General features: G+C 39.3%; 1 pseudogene; it reads right to left on the reverse strand.

Moving 5' to 3' along the window:
* Positions 1 to 4,718: 4,718 nt before the first annotated feature.
* LOC102519135 lies at positions 4,719 to 7,077 on the reverse strand (annotated as a pseudogene).
* Between the last annotated feature and the right edge of the window lie 3,112 nt (positions 7,078 to 10,189).

Consider the following 10,189-nt stretch of genomic DNA (forward strand, 5'->3'; position numbering starts at 1 on the left):
TCTGAGGGGGAATTAGAGAAGCTGATGGTCAGCAAGCAGGATGCATTCACACTATCTAGACAAATGAGAGTGAGGGCAAAGGTCAATTACAGAGCACTTGCATTGAACTAAAAGTCATTTGTTAGGCAATCGAGGAACCTTTGCCTACAAGTTTCTATTAAGGCCTGAGCAGAAGCTTTGTGAATTTAGACAGTGCTTTATGCATGCTTTATCTTGCTGTCAGACAGAAATTTTTTCAACATAAAAATTCAATCCTAAGGCGCTCCAAAGCTCCAACCTCACAGCTCAAGTCCAGGTTTTATTATTTTTTTAAGAAGCAGTTTTATATATCATCAGTGTTAATGAAAACATTATGTTCAATTCTTAAGTTGAATTGCAGATTTGAAATACGAAGTTCTGAGAACCATATGCTCATGTTCAAAACTGATGTCTTTGGAGCGGTGACTATTCAGGGCATGGAAATGTATAGAGGTAAATGTGCATTTGAATGTGCAGGTTAGACTTTATCATTAAGGCTGATTATTTATAGAAGCAGAGAAAGTGGAGAGCTGTCAAAATGGTTTTAAATAAAACAAACAGGCAACTGCAAAAAGGTATGGTTTGCAGCAGGAATACTTGCCATAATCAAGATCCTTTATCTTTCGTAGAAAGAGCTGGCCGTGGCTACCCCTGCAAGCAAAGCACTTTGGAGCAGCTGGACAAAATGCTGGAGGAGAGATGCAGCTGGGTCCTTCCTCTCCGGAGAGTAAGATGGATCCCTTGAAGGTAGACTCAGCTGGTTGAGGAACCCCCAATGACTAGCAGGCTTGGTTCTCCCAGTTAACCATACAGTATTTTTCCGAAATCATATTTTCAATAGCCTTGAAAAATATGAACTTTCTAAAGTGCTGGCAAATAAAATAATCTGCTCCTAGAAAGGAGCAGTAAATGACTTTGACATCTAGATTAAACATATTGCTAAACATTTTTTTTAAGTGATGATGATTTGTGCAGTAGAGAGTAGTGCAGTGTTCTGGTTACGATGAATCTAGGCTCTGCCGCTTCTTAGCCGTATGGATTTGTGCAGTGTCTTAATTTCATTGAGCTTCAGTTTCTTCATCTCTGAAACAGTAATTAAGAGCATCTTAGTTTATTTTTAGTGAAACATTTATTTACAAAGGACCAGGCTTGTCCTCATGCTTAGAGAAAATGTCCTCCATATATTTGCTGCCAGTGATAAATTGCATGCTCTGTCATTGGCAAGCTGGAGACCCAGGAGAACTAGTGATGTAATTCCGTCTGAGTCCGAAGGCCTGAGAACTAGGGGAGCTGATGGTGTAGATCCCAGTCTGCGGGCCAGAGAAGAGAAGAGGAGATGTGCCAGCTCAATCAGTGAGGTAGGAAAAAAAGGGGTAGATTCCACTTTCCTCTGCCTTTTATTCTACTCAGGCCCTATTCAGTGGGTTGGATGTGGTCCACCCACATCAGGGAGGGCAATCTACTTTACTGAGTACACCAGTTGAAATGCTAATCTCATCAAAAACACCCTCACAGCCACACCCAGAAATAGTGTTTAATCTGGGCTCCCTGTGGCCAGCCAAGTTGACACATGAACCATCGCAGCTTGTACAGTTCCATGTCAGTCTGTGATGTGTAGATCTCTGTTACCACCACTGCAATCAAGAAACAAGACTGTCCCATTGCCCCAAAGATCTCCCTCATGCTGCTCCTTTATAGTGACACTTCACCCTCCTCCATCTCATTTCAAACTCTTGGAAAGCAGTAATCTGTTTTTCATCTCTATAATTTTGACATGAATATTCTCATTTTGAGAATCTTGTATAAATGGAATCACAAAGTATATGATGTTTCAAGGTTGGTTTTTGTTTTTTTTTTTCACATAGCATAATACCCTTTGGATTCATCCAGGCTGTTGTGTGTATCAATAGTCTGTCCCTTTTTATGGCTGAGTAGTATTCCATGGTATGGATGTGCTACAGTTCATTTAACTATTCACACACTAAAGCATATCTACATTGTGTCTAGTTTTCAGTGATTACAAATACAGATGCTGTGAATAATGGTATACAGGTTTTTGTCCAGAAGTAAGTTTTCATTTCTCTGGGATAAATGACCAGGAGTGCAATTACTGGTATGGTAGTTGCATGCTCAGCTTTTTAAGAAATTGCTGAACTTTCCCAGACTGGATGTCACACTTTACAGTCCCACCTTGTGGTCTCTTGATTGACTGTTATTTTTTCCCTTGAGTCCTAAGTTTCCTAGTTGTCCGTTTTCTTTTTTTCCACCTTTCAGAATCTTACGTTTGTTTTACATATAATGTCCAAGGCTCACTAGTTGTACTTAGCAGGAAGAATAGGGAAAAATACATATACTCCATCTTCCCAGAAGCTGAAGTCTTCTCTGTTTTCTTGTTTTTTAAAAAAAATTTTATGCCACCTTTTTTAAAAACATTTTTTGGGGAACAGTGAGGAAGTAATTAAGTTTACTTATTTTTTTAATTTCTTTTTTTTAAAGGAGATACTGGGGAATAAGCCCAGGACCTCATGCATGGTAAGCACGTGTTCTAGCACTAAGCTACACCCTCCCCCCATTTTCTTTTGATGAACACAAAAATCTCATTTTACCTTTCAAAGTTAAATGAAATTTCAAACTAGATTAACTCATGATTAAAACAACCACCACAACAACACTGAGGCAAATTTCTGTTTTGCTTTCAAGCTAGTACACTAACCTCCTTCCTTCACCACTCTCCACTTCATGGAGACTCATTGTCCCCATACATTTTCAGAGTTTTGACAGTTTTTCATTTCTAATCCCCCTGCTCTTATTTCCAGCCATATCTCCACTTCCTGGTTGAGCTGTTCTTTTGATACTTGTGACCTATTATGAACCAAAACATCAAAATCAGTGTCAGTTTATTGGCCTGTTTTTTTTTAGAACAAAGATGTCCAATTTCAGATAAGTTTGGATACACCTCAGATAAGCATCCACACTCTTAATCAATGCTTAGTTGAATGAGCCTTCAACAAGCTTTGGAGGCCTGCCCATCACAAGAGATTTGCTTTTATCAGTATTTGGCCTGATTCAAACTAACCTACTCACCTTTTTGCTTTGTGAAAAAATGGATCAGTTGGGAAGCATCGGGCTGGAAATGGGTGCCTGGGCCTGTCAAATATAGTTCGGGAGTATTTTAACACAAATATCATTAACTGAATATTATTATAAAAGACTATTAGATGAAGTTCAATTTTAGCATAGATCTACATGAAGGAGAAGATTGCCTCTTCCTAAAGAAGAGGGATAAATGTGTATTTTTCCTAAAATTTGCTTTTCCTGTGGGAAGCTTGAGATCATTATATTAATATTGAACTGCAGTGGAAAAATGAACCCTTTTTTGAGTGTTACTTTCATCATAAGAGGTGTCATTATACACACACATCATTTATGCACATATTTTTGGTTGTTTTGTGGTTAATTGTTTTAAAGCACTGAAAGAAAACAATACTACATTGTAGACAATAGATAAAAGACAATAGAAAGTCAAACAATTTCCAAATGGCTCATTTATTGGATTTTGTTTGATCATTAAATTTATCTTCATTTCATAGATCAAAATAGTTACTTAAGCTTTGCTGTATTTTTACATATTTATTTTTATTGTAAATTTTTTTGTCACCTCCTTGGCATCATTTTTTATGGGGGGTAGATATTGAGATTGCCATATGAAGTGTCAAGAGGGAGCTTTTTCTTTGCGCTGCCACTTTCAACCATTTAAATTTTGGTTTCTTTAGGTTGTGGGGTTTTTTTGGCTTTGCTTTGTTTCATTTTGTTTTTGTCTTAGAAGTTTAGATTTTTATTCTGACCATTTGCTAGGATTTTCCTTAAAATATGATAATAACTAAAACCAACCAATCAAAAAGCTAAAAAGTGTCTTTATTTCTTTTCTTTTTCTTTTTCTTTTTCTTTTACATCTCCTGCAGTCCATCAGTTGACAGAATTTCAGTTAGTTTTATGAAATGCACCATTTACCACCCCCACTCTGTCCCACTTTTTTTAAGGAAAAAGATAAATTTCAATGACTTAAAGTTGAGAATGCAGATACAGCTTCATTCATCCACAGTTAGGTTGCAGAGTATTCCTTACCTCCTTTTAGCCTGAATGTGTACAGTGCTGCGTGGCAAACGTACACCAGCCCAGGCTCCATTATCATCATCAGTAGCATAGGTTCAAGCTGCTTTTTACGACAAAGTACAACTGCTGATCCCAATCTCTCCTCTCTGGAAAAACCGGTCATTCCACTCAGCAACACTGAAACACAAACTGTAGCATTCCCTGGGAAGAAATAACTTCCATTTCTTTTCCTTCAGGTTGCCCTTCCCCTTTCCCTTCGTCTTCCCCTCCTCCCACCCCCATCTCCCTCCTCCACCACCTCCAATTAAGTAAACCCGTTAGTTTTCTCTTTTCCAAAATGGCTACTCTAATGGTTTTCTCTGAAGTCGGTGTTTATGTAGCTAACCAACAGTCTCATTGCTGATAGCTGCTCCTTCTGTGGTAGGATTTTCAGTGTAGTGTGTTTTCAGCATCTGTGCACACTCCTTACTTCTATGTTTTTTAAAAGACTGCACATTTCCAGGGATGATCTTAGGTATCATCCCCACCACTACAGACTGTCCTGGTTCTTCGATTTCCTTAGGTATTTTGCTGTCCATCAAACAGTGTTATATTTTACTAGTTTTGAATTTCTGTTCCTCAGTTAACACTTCAAGAATCATCAGCCTAGATGCTACTAATTTCAGCACGTTCTTTCCAAATGCTGTAAAGAAGTTCCTTATTGGCTCAGCAGCACCAGTGCGTATATTCTTCAGATGATTCTCAAGTCTAGCAATGTGATCAAAGAAAGCTAGATTAACTCTACTCTTGGTTTCATCAGCAGTACCCCTGGGTATGCATTACCCTTAGATCCTTGTCTCTTTAATCCTTGTCAATTACAGAATAGGCTTCCAAGCAGCCTTCCCTTAGCTCATTCAGATCATCTACCATGTCACACTCTGATTTGTTCACCTGGGATTGGCAGTTTTGCTCAAGCATGTTCAATAGTGCCTCTAGGTATTTGTTAAACTCTTCACCAATAACAAGGGCAATATCACCAAACACTTGCAGAATCTGTGGCTTCACAGACCTATGGGCATTCTCATTCCCCAAGTTCTTTGTCAACAAAAAGCAAGATACTGGATTTCAAGGTGTGACATAAGCCATCCACTTATTGTACAGTCTCCAATAAAACCTTGAACTCAGGATAATTTTTCAACAAACTACTCATACTCAGCAGAATTTAGAGGCCTCTATATACTTTAGGAATTCACCAACCAAAATTTCCTCTAATGTGCTAACTGCCATCAGGTCATCCTCTTGCATCCTCCATATCCAACTGTGCTTTGGAAAATCCCTAACAGGGAGACCATCATCTCATCTTGATGCTGCACTTTTCAGAAAATGTTTTGAAGAGTTATGTACAGTAAAGACTGAAGGTCACTGAATTGGATCTTCTCAGAAGTGCTTTTCTATGTGACTGCATCTCTACTGATACACTTTTTGTAGTTAGAGCTGCCAGCATCAATTTTTGAACTGAAGGGTAATAGTGCTTGGTACTATTTTTTAAAGTTCTCATCAAAGCTTCATGTGCAGCACTTCCCACATTATTCTGGTGGCCATCATGCCTGCCTGTGATCTCTAGGAACTTCTGAAATATGAGGATAAGCAGTAAGTAGCTGTTTTACCCTGATCATCACTTATGAAGTTTCATAAGCAGCTTCAACTAGATTGCAAAAAACTCAGCACACTTTTGATGCCATTCTTGGTTCAGCACTCAGGCCTTCTCTCAAATATTCTAACAAGGGAACCAAGTAGACATCACTGATGGCAGCTTCATGGAGCAACTGACAAAATCTGCCCCTAGGCTATATACTTGACTATCAAATAACTTACACAGGAGGTCTTTGATTAATTATATTAAGATAGGCATTGCCTGTATAACTAGGAGTTTGAGCTTATTGGATTTCTTTTCTTCCAAGATACAGGCAAAAGCTATCACAGTGGTATCCACAGTGGTATCCTGGTATCACTAATCAGGGTTCTTGATCCATTCTTTACGAGAGGGAAGGACAGGTGGGACAATGTTATCTTCACATCAGGTGGCCAGGAGCATCATTTTCATCATCATTCCCTAGTGTCTGTATGAGAATTGGAACCTCAATTGTAGTGTTCCCTTAGCATAGATCTTGCTGTGTGATCTGGGGCCTTCTTTATCCTGCTGCCTCTTATGCTTCAATTGCCAACTCTATTTTGTCATCACACACATTGGACCAGAATTTTATTCCTTATAGGGCCACTTCATCAAAGTCATTGTGTTAATCACAAAAGAGCAGGACTTGTATGTGTCTCCACGTATTGATAATACAAGGACATTTTCTTCACCAGATTCTGTAATGTAGTCATTAATACCTTATTATCTTGATAATAGGTTGCTTCATAGACTATATGGAAAAGAAATTGCCTTTCAGATTTTTTGTCAAAGTTTCCTTTAAAGAACTCCTGTATTTCAAGAGTGTCTTAGTACCACTAACTTTACTATTATAATCTTTTTTCCTCTTCCCTAGGATTATGGCAGTCAGAATCTCATGGGATTGATCCCGTAGCTGCTCTGTGTGGATATCTTAGCAGACATAACAAATTGTATCCAATGTCGACTCTTTCATGTGCTCCATGGTGTTGGAGTTTGTGACATTGGTTACCAGCTGAAGACAGAATCCTGACCACTGGTTTACTGGGATCTCTGCACAAACAACATCAGCCATCATGGTAAGGGAGAGCTAAGCTAGTAGGTTTCTGTGCCCAAAGTCTGCAAAACGGTTCTTGGCTTCTTCGTCAAATATTAGCATTAATGGAAAGCCATTCTGCCTTGATGTTGTGGATCATTAGATGGCAAAGAGTTCTTGATCTGTAGAGCAGCTGCAACCCTGACAGTCTGGCTGTTTCCTGAATTTATGGCACTCTGGACATTTCCAGAAGGACCTTTGGCAAGTTTCACCACCCCACACTCCAGAAACTTCTACTTAGTTCTGGAGTTCATATTTCAAGCAGAGGTGGAGACACAGTTTCCTCAAGGCTGAGATCAGCTCCAAAGTAAAGGTGGTGGCAGTTGCTTCTCTTCAGGTGATGCTTGCTTCTCAGGTGACAGCTCTGACTGGTGATAGGGGTTGGGAGTTGAGTGGCACTGGAGGGTTTGAAGGGGGCCAGAATCACCACAAGTTCATTCATCTGTTCCTTCTTTATAATGCTCCAGCATCCTTTCCTTCCCACTCCCTCCTTCCCACTTTCCTTCTTTGCTATTGGCAGTGGCAGTTGCTTCTCTGGTGGGGGTGATGGAGAAAACTTAGAGGCAGCTCAGAGCACAGCTGGAGCTTGGTTGGCAAGGAGAGAAAGGAGAAAGGGAGGCAGTGAATGAATGGAAGCCAGGAAGGAGGGAAAACTTTGCTATACTTTAGATTATAGAAACTAAAAGCTAAATCATAAACACCAGAGGTCATTAAAATGACTTATACTATTTGTGGGAGGGTGTGCATGAATCTCAGGAATCAGTTCCTTGTTTTGGCCAAGTGCTCGAATAGGTAATGATATCTTAGAGCCCCAGTGATTTCCTTAAAGAAAGTTACATTAGAAAAGAACTTATAACCTGCCATTCACCCACAATTTCTTCATCCCAGCTCATGTAGAAGTATCAAACTTTCATTATTGATTATGTGCTTTGGGATTCAGACTGGTGAAAGGAACTTTAAAAAACTGCTATTTATATGGTACTAAAGGACCATACATTAGACTTTGCAGCCAAAATTGGACAAATGCACAACCCCAGCATCAGCAGTGTCATCTGCAATATACGGAAGTAAAAGGGCTGACTGGTTCTTTGCCAGATAGTAGACTCACCCAGCATAGCCCTGCAAGACAGGGATAGTAACTATATGCATCAAAATGTCATGTTAGTATGCACTTCAAATAAGGTTCAAGGTTACAAGGGCAGAAGAACTCTAGGAGCAAGAAGAAAACAATTTTAGTTTGCTTTCAAACTGTCAAAATTAAGTGACTAGTCATTCCTGTGTAGCAGTTTGGTACAGTCATATGGGAATGGGAATAATCTATCTTGGAAGGTTTGTACTGAGAAGGAGAGAAGAACAAAGACTTTCTGCAAAAGTTGTCCAATTTGTAGTTGTAGCAAATGGTGGCAGAGAAGTTATATTTACTTAGCATCATAGACATGCAAATTGTGCTTCCTAGCCTTGGCAAGAAGGTTTGCAGAGCTGATGAGTGCTTTCCACAAGGTAGTCTTTCATTAAATATTAGTGGATTTGATTTGTACCATCTGCCCCATATTTTCACAGAGTGCCCAGCTGTCTTTCTCTGGAAAGTCACAAACTAAACATGAAGTACGCAGTCCGAAAGTATTAATTACTCCATTACTGTGACTCCCAACTCGGTATCTCCTGTATAGTAAGTATTTCTGAAAACCTGCTTTAAAATTCTTAAATGAAATTTGTACCTACTATAACCTACTGATACACACTACTAGAGACAAAAATAATCCTATACAGTAACATGAAGAATAAATGAAAGGAAAGTAACATACTAAAATATGTATTTTTATATGCAAATGCACAAGCAAAACCAAGCAAGAAGACATAATACAATAGTCAGATGCTTGTAACTGTAGGTAAAATAACAGCTACCAATGTTGACTTTGTATCTACCCAATGATCAAATACTCAAGTATTATGTGTCAGTGCTATTTTTGACATGATATCCCCAAATGATGATAAATGCTCACTAAGTTTCAAACAAAACAAAGAAAAATATTTCCTCAAATTATGGTGTATAAAAAGAATTTTCAACTACATCAATGTGTTTTGGGTCATTTAAAAGTCCTCCAACAAATATTTATAGAGCACTCACTGTGTGCCAGACACTGTCCTAGGGACTTGGAATACAGCAGTGAATGAAACAGGCAAGTATCTCTGGTCTCATGGAGCTTACAGACTTGGGAGTGGGGTGGGAAGGAGATAGACAATAAACATGGTAAGCACATTAAATAGTATGTTATGAGGTAGTAAATTCCTTGGGAAAAAAATTGAGCAAGGTAACTGCATTGGGACTGCTGGGGAGTGGTAGGCGGTTGGGATTTGAAATAGGAGTGGTTGTGGTAGGCCTTATCGAGAAGGTGATATCTGCACAGAACCTGGAAGGTGTTTAGGGAGTTAACCATGCATATGTCTGGTGAAAAGCATTCCAGGCAGAGGGAACAGCCAGTGCAGAGCCTCTAGTGAGAGTACATGCCTGGTGTTTTCAAGGCACAGCAACAAGGTCAATATAGCTAAAGCTAAATGAGTGAAGAGGAAAGTAGCAGGACGTGAGGTCCAGAGAGTTATTGACAGGAGGGAATATCATATGGGGGTTTGGAGGCCACTCTGAGAATTTCAGATTTCATTCTGAGTAAGGTGGGAAGCCATTGCAGGGTTTCGAGCAGAAGAATGACATGATGTCTGACTTAGATGCTATGTTGGGTATAGTGTGATGGGAAATAGGTGGGTGGATGGAAGGGGAAGGGAGGGGAGGAGGGAAAGAGTGGAATCAAGGAGTCCAGTTGAGAGGATATTGTAGTAATCCAGGCAAGAAATGATTGTGACTAGACCAGGGTTTCAGCTCTAGAGATGGTGAAAAGAGGTTAGATTTTGGGTAAGATTTAAAGATCCAAGTGGATTTCTTGATGAAGTAGATCTGGAGTATGAGATAAAGAGAGGGAAGAGGAGTGATTTTCAACTTTTCAGCCTGAACTTCTAGATGGTAAAATTTGCCATTTACTGAGAAGGGAAAGACTGCAGCTTTTGTAGTGCAGTGGAAGAGGGATACTGAGTTCAGTTTTGAAGATGTTGAGTTTGAAATGTCTATTAGACTTCCATGTGGAGTGTTGATAGGCAATTGGATATACAAGTATGGTATTCAGAAGAGATGTCTGAGCTAAAGTTAAAAGCTTGAGAGTCAGCCACATAGATGGGACTTAAAGTCATTTTATTGGATGAGCTCACCATCACTAAGAATGAAAAGGGGACCTGCCCATTTGGCATAATACCTGGCTTCCACA

The sequence above is a fragment of the Camelus ferus genome, chromosome X (genome assembly GCF_009834535.1).
Source record: "Camelus ferus isolate YT-003-E chromosome X, BCGSAC_Cfer_1.0, whole genome shotgun sequence".
Lineage (NCBI taxonomy): Eukaryota > Metazoa > Chordata > Mammalia > Artiodactyla > Camelidae > Camelus > Camelus ferus.